This window comes from Athene cunicularia (assembly GCF_003259725.1).
Source record: "Athene cunicularia isolate RWA chromosome 28 unlocalized genomic scaffold, athCun1 chr28_part2, whole genome shotgun sequence".
In the NCBI taxonomy this organism is placed as follows: domain Eukaryota; kingdom Metazoa; phylum Chordata; class Aves; order Strigiformes; family Strigidae; genus Athene; species Athene cunicularia.
Window position 1 is genome coordinate 1,754,620 of NW_020799140.1, and position 7,029 is coordinate 1,761,648.

Here is a 7,029-nt window from a genome sequence, read left to right on the forward strand (position 1 = left end):
CCAACTTGGAGGCTGACAATTCTGTTACACCCACCTCACAACTGCTACGAAAGATGTTTCGGGGGGGGTGGTGTTTCACCCCTTTACCTACATCCTTGCTATCCACAACATAAAAGACAAAATTAGCCATAGAGACATAAACAAATGCCAGGATTTTCCGGATATCGATGGCTGTTCTGGACAGATGAAAGCTATCAGGTCCTGATTAGCTGTAAGTCATATTTCAGCGAATAATCTGCCCCAGCGTGTGCAGCAGTCAGGGCCTTGAGGTCCCCTGCCTATGTCTGTCCGTATTAGCTCACACGGTGGCTGCACACATAATCGGAGCCGGTTTTGACCAGTGATCGTAGAGGAGACGGGAGAAGATGCTTCTCAGGAAGGAGAAAAGCAGCCAAATAAACCACTGGACCAAAAAAAAAAATAAAATAATTATTTTGAATCAAAAAGATCAAATGATCTGTTTGGCTGTTTCTATCAAACCCCCGCGGTTTGGTTCCACTTAGGAAGACATTCTCGCTGCTGTTCTCAGAAGAGAAACAAGCCGTTCACATTTGTCTGACAAAGTGGTTCAAATCGCTTCAACTCTCTAGTAATGGCTGCTATCAAAATTCCTAAAATGGAAGGATTAATTTTTCTGTGCCTTCACATTACAGCTCAAAACATGGTTTCAATTAGGACCGTTCTCCACTCGGTTTAATTCACTTTCTATGAGCAGTCGCTCGGGTCCCGATTCATGAGCTCACTTAAGCACATGGGTTGGTTTTGGTTTTTTTTTTTTTTTATGAACGTGATTAAACGCGAAACTGCATCAGGTTGTTCTGAACAGGCACGTAGTTTCGCTGTCACGAATATTCAACAAAAGGCAAAGATTTATCTCAAATGCTGAAGTATTCACCAAAAGCAACGTTCAGTTGTGCACTGGGTTATAAAATTCACAATCTGCAATCGACGCTGCGTTTATTCAGATAGGCCTTCCACAAGAGACCAGCTGTCTCAGTTCACTAAAATGCTTAAGCATATGTTTAATTTTAAGATTATGAATAATTCCATTGATATCAATGGCACTTGCTTACATTTAAGAATATATTTTGCCGGTCTGGAGACAGAAATAGTGCCACGTAATGCCAATAAAGTGCAAATAGCAATATTTCTCTAAGTGCTTTCTGGGACCAATTTAAAAATTAATCAATGAAGAACTGTAACGTGAAAATGCAAAAATTAATATACGTGAGATTTTGATGTTTACTATCCTAATATTGCCAAGTATTAACATCCGCCAGAGCACTGCCAAGCGAAATCAAAACCAAATCTGTGAAACGGAGAAAAAAAATGGCAACAAGTTGAATTTGTTATTCGTCATGAATCGTCCTATCAGAGTTACAGATTTCCTCACGTAATGCTGAGTAACATTTACCATCCTTACAGAAAGACACACATACAGATTAAAGAGTCTGAGCCCATTTGTACCATGTTATTAACTCTGTTCAGCCCAGAAAAGCCAGTCCGGGCTGAAGCGGATGCTTGAAGGGGAGAACAGGGTCTGCTCTGTAACCGCTGAAAAGTGCCCTGAACAAGGATGACTTTTAATGCCCAAAATATCGTGGAGCAAAGGGTCACTAACAACATGATTCTGCTCTCCTGCTCACCGTGCCTTACCTTCCACAAAACTTAACGAATTGCTGCGAGGAACGGATGAAAATTTTCAGACACCAAATGCTTCAGTTATTTGTATTTGTTCTTATAACTTCGCTCCTCGAGAGTCCAACGGCACCGACGTTGCTGGTGACCTACGTGGACCTGGGACATACCCCTAATTCCCTGATGATGTTAATCATCATATAAACAGCTATATATCCATATGCAAATGATTGCCGTTTTCAAGCTGTTCGCGAGCGACCTTATACACTGCCCATACGGTACGGTAATATGTTTTCCACATATGTCAGATGTTTCGTGACACATTTCATGCATATATTTAAAATAGATTTCATAGAGTATAAAACCGCACAGGCAGCGGAAGAAAATGGCCTGCATCTGCAATGTTTACATAATGCATCTCGAAACTGCATGCGATGCGTCCAAATTGATTGTATCCTTCATCTATCTAAAATATTGATGGCGTATAAAATGTACGTGTAATGGATTCACTCAAGAGCCTGTATTACATGCCTTATTTTGATGCCTGAGCAACAAAGGGAAAGAATTTGTTACAGCTCCGCTTCCGCAGCGTAGCCACAGAGAAAATTCTCAGTTCTCCCTGCGCTGGTCGAAATGGTGTTTGTCACGCGTGTACGTCGCTTTACATTCCCAACCTGACTCCCCTGGAGATGCACTGGATGGGTTTTTACGTAACGAAAGCAAGTCCAAGGTGTTTGAGATGTGCCACGCTGCTAAGACATGACTTTGCTGCAATCAGGTGCACTGTTGTCTCGCGGGTAGTTGATATCGGTGATCGTGATTAAGTTTCAGCGGGATAAATTTCGGCGTGGCAGGGCCAGCCAAATTCCCTGAGTCACGGGCAAGTTTGCATAGCCCACCCTGCGGTGTGGGGGATTATCTGAACTGCTGGCCTACCTGAGCCCGATGGATTAGAGGTGGTTTAAATCCATTTACGTATGTGGGCAACCCCACCTCCAGTTGCCGTGTGGGCAGGGGGAAGCTCATTTCATGCCGTTTCAGCAAAAAAGTTTTGCTGGGTCTGTCATGAGAGCAGCTGACCCAGAATCTATAAAAATCAGAAAATTGAATGTTACAGGCTCTGAAACGCTGCCCCACCAGCTCTGGGATATCTCGCGATCTGCTCTGTGTGTAGAGAGGATGGAACAGCCAGGCCGGGTGTCTGCTGATGTTGGAAATGGCCAGTTGCTCCGAAAAGCACCAGCCCGACTTGCTGGGGTTGGAAACAGCAGAAACGCAAGAAGCAAAAGGCACCAAACAACATGAGCCAGAGCTCGGGCTGCTCAGAAACACGGCAAGCGTGAGTGTGCAGCCAGTGCCCTGCTACATTAGAGTCCCCCCCAACTCCAAACACTGGGAATGCCCTGGGAGAGGTTAGATCTCAGGCAGTGGATTTGTCTGGAGTAGCAATTCCTACTCGCTTTTTGGACTCTTCAATCCAGAAAACAACTCAGAACAGGCTTTTTGGTGCTGGTCAGACTCCCCTACTGATCTCCTCCTGTCATGTATTTGTCAAGGTATTTTTTTTTTCCCCCAGCTGGTGTTTTTCAGTGGCCTAAAGGTTATCCCGTCTCGGGTGACAATCACCCGTCAGAAGGTGGCCTCCCCCTGAGCATGCAGACGGGCACCTTTCAACGACTTTGGCATCGACCGAAAGGAGCCCCATGCAAAGCAGACGCAAATTTCGGCCGTGAATCTCACTCCCTCCTATTGTACCACGATTGCGTTTGCTCCAATGGGCACGTAAGGTGCCTGGGCCCGTCTTCTCCAGCCTGCACTTCTGCCAGCAGCTCGTATTCAGTGTTGGACAAATCCGGCTTGTGAAATGCTCTTCGTGGCAGGTCCAGCCGGCTGGCGGGTTTGGCACGACGCAGACCGTTACCTCACGTGGCCAAACCTGACCTCTGTCTGTAGAGCACAAGGGAAAGGTACCGTCATCCGACGGCTGCTCAATAGCCAGGCGAAAGGAATTGATAGGTGTCAGTTCAGCCTGCAGTGGGCCAGTAGCCACATTATAATGCCAACCTCACCTTTGGTGTTAATGAGGCCCCTTCATTAACAGCCTTGAGCAGAGGGGTCAGGGACTGAATAGAGACAGACTCCTTTCTCACCCAGAAAGCTGGTCCTTCTCATTCAGAATTGAAGCACGTTGGCGGGGCAGTTCGAGGACGCTTGTGCTGCCCATGTTGCATCTGCGAGGGACATGACGTATTTGTGACTATTCATCTGGCTCTTTTCACCAGCACTAAATACAGAGAAAGAATAAAATAAATTCTCATTGTGTTCCCACTTACTAAGAAAATTTTCCCTCTTCCTTCTGGTTTGGAGGGTTATTGTACATTAAAAGCCTTCTGCATTTTTGCATTTTTCAGTAGCTATAGTACGCTATAATTTAGATTTTCCTCAGGCACAAAAGAACTTAGTTAAGCTAAACTGTATTACAGTGCGGGTTTTTTTTTTTTTTTTTCTACTAAGTCCTTCATTAATAAGGGAACTAAAGAATTTCCAAGCTGTCTGTAATTTTTCCCAGATGCAGCTAGTAGTTGCTAGGAGTATCTTTTTGGCAATCGGAGTTTTTGGCTATTAACAATCTGGACTTTCGCTATACTACCCTGGTGTTAAATATGTGCTGTGAATACTGTAGTGTTGGAGTGTGAAGCGAAGGAGGGGAAGGCAGAGAACAGGCAAAGCATAATCTATTTTAGAAGAATAAATATTGCTAGGATTAACAGCTGATTCGAACGAACACGCTTCCCCGCAGGGATCCCAATGGTGCTCAGCAAACCTGGAGCCCTGCTACACCAGAACAAGCATCGCTGCAGAACTGACCAACTCCTCCTCACTCACAGCTTCTCTCTGTCACTACCTGGGGTCTCTTTTCTCCCTGGCAGCCAACACGGACAAGCCCTGCAGTGAGCCCGTGCCATGAACCAGAGACAACAGGGGCCACAGCCAGCCACACACAAAGCAAAGCAACACCCAGCTCCCCTCGGTGCCACCGGAGAAACCAAACCCTCTCTCGACTCCAGGATGTTTGCTGAGGCTGTACGTAAGGACGTGACACGAGTTGGCAAAGCTATGGTAAGTGCCAGGAGAAAGATATCTGCTCCTTATTACCTAAAATATCAGTTCTTTGTTTCGACTGCAGGTAATGTTCATCTTGGAAACACCACAGAGTGTTTGGCATCGGATGTACTTCATGAAAGAAGACAAAGATCAGAATCATTTTGCAGCTGGTAAGAGAAGGCAGCCAAGTGACCTACGTCCAGGGGAGAACTTCGGGGTCTTTCTACCCAGCCATGATACCAGTGGAGGCACGTATTTTCTCAGAAAATCCTGCTCAAATGCAAGCTTTGTGTCTTAATCTTTAAGTCTGCGGGACTAGTACAAGATCGTAATTTTTCTACACGGCCTGACTCTTTAAGTGCTGGAGACAGCCCTGTTGTTGGCTGGCTGGTGTCCGAGCAACCCAAAGCACAGACGGACCAAGGAAGTTGTGGTCACGAGTGGAAACAGGGAAGATGCAACTAAATTAGGAATGAGAAAATAATAATGAATGACAAAAAACACTGAAACAAATTTGTTTCTCCAGGGGTAGGAAGCGCAAGCCGCAAACATCCACATTCAAGCTGACGCTAGGACCTTAGAGGGAACGTACAGCCCACCACCCCAAGGAGCGATGCGAAGCCGACAGGAAAGTACTTTCGCTGCAAAATGAGAGGTGTTGCTTGGAGGCTGGCAAAGAAGGAATTTGGGCATCTTGGGTTGCGTGGCAATTGGGACTGTGAGCGGGCTGCCAGCGACGGAGGCTGTGCGTGTTTGGGGGGTCAATGTCATGTTCCTGCAGAGAGGGGGAGCAGAGGATGAGGAGGGAGCAGGGGGTGCCTCCAGGAGCAGTGCTGAAGGCTGCTGCCTGTCCCCCAGAAAAGCTGGGGGGGGCTCTGCCACAGTTCAGTGCCTGCTGGCCAGTCCTCTCCCAGGAGATGCCTGTGGATGCCCGAGCGTGGGCTGCACTGGCCCGGCTCACACATGACACGACTTTCCCCACCCCAGCACTAGGACCCGTCTCTTCTCAAACACCCCAGTTGTTGCCTCCTTCACTCGCGCTCCCCAAGAACAGCCAGGCTTGGCCTGTGAAGCAGCCACGGAGCGTACAGGCAGGAAGGAGAAAGGATGTGTTGTACCTTCCCAGGACTGTTAGCCTGTGCCGAGGGAAACGCTCCAGAAATCCTTCCCGTCCCCGGGTTTACCTGGATAAAACAGGGACAAGTGCAGTGCAAAGTCTTTTTTCCACTTTTATTTTCCCCCATCCCCTACTCTCAGGGGACAGAACCAGTTCTTGGCATAGTCCCCTGCCGTGGGCCAAACCAGATTAAACACACACCTTTCAGTCCAAGACAAGGATCTTTGAAGCAAGACTCTGGAAAGAAAAAAATAAAAAAGTCCAAACAAAAATTAAGGAGAGCTGTCATGTTTCATTTGCATATTTGAATATGCAAATAAGATCTGTTTCTTATCCATTGGCACTGGCCCTACTGTAGATGGCAGCAACACAGCAGATCTCTGCCAGCATACAGTGCCACAAAGAAAGACGCTAATTGGATTTGCAGACGCTTATTGCAAAACCCAGAAGTTGCTGGAATAGATATAAAGAAACAGGAGCTCAGCCCACGGCTGCCTTGGGTGCGAAGGCACTCAGCTGACAGCTCGTTAGCTTGAGATGTCCTTGCAAATTTAGAAGTTTGGAGGAGCCTGGATGGCTGCTGGCTCCACCTTCCCCAGCACTACCCGGCACCTGAAACTCCCAACGCACTCCCACAGAGCCTGGCAAATTTTCTACCGTTGGCTGCGATTTCTTTTTTTTTTTTTTTTTTTTTTTTTTTTTTTTTTTTTTGGGGGGGGGGATGCTTGAAAAGAAAATGAGGGATAAGCTTGATCAGTCATTGGGCTGGAAGCCGTTCAGAACTGGGAACTGCTTAGTGGAGCAAAAGCTGGATATAGGAATTTCTCTCCTTGAGTATTTTTGCCGCTGACTGTAAAGAGCCACCCCGGCACATTTTAAATTAATCCTCTCGCACTCCTTGTCCCAGCGCAGAGCTCTGGTGTGCTGGCTGGGAGCAGGCGTCAGTAGAATGATGTGCTTACTCTGAACGGGGCACCCCAACTTCTTCAGTATAGCTTGATGGCCGTGTGTCGCACCGCCTGCCTTTGGCGCCGTGGAAGCTGAGGCTCCTGACTTGGGGTTTCCCATCCCCGACTTGGAAACGCCTTAAATTCATGCTCTGATCCCAAAACTGGAGATGGAGGTTGTCTCCGAACCAGGGGAAGTAAATCCAGGTGTGCTGAAGTGGG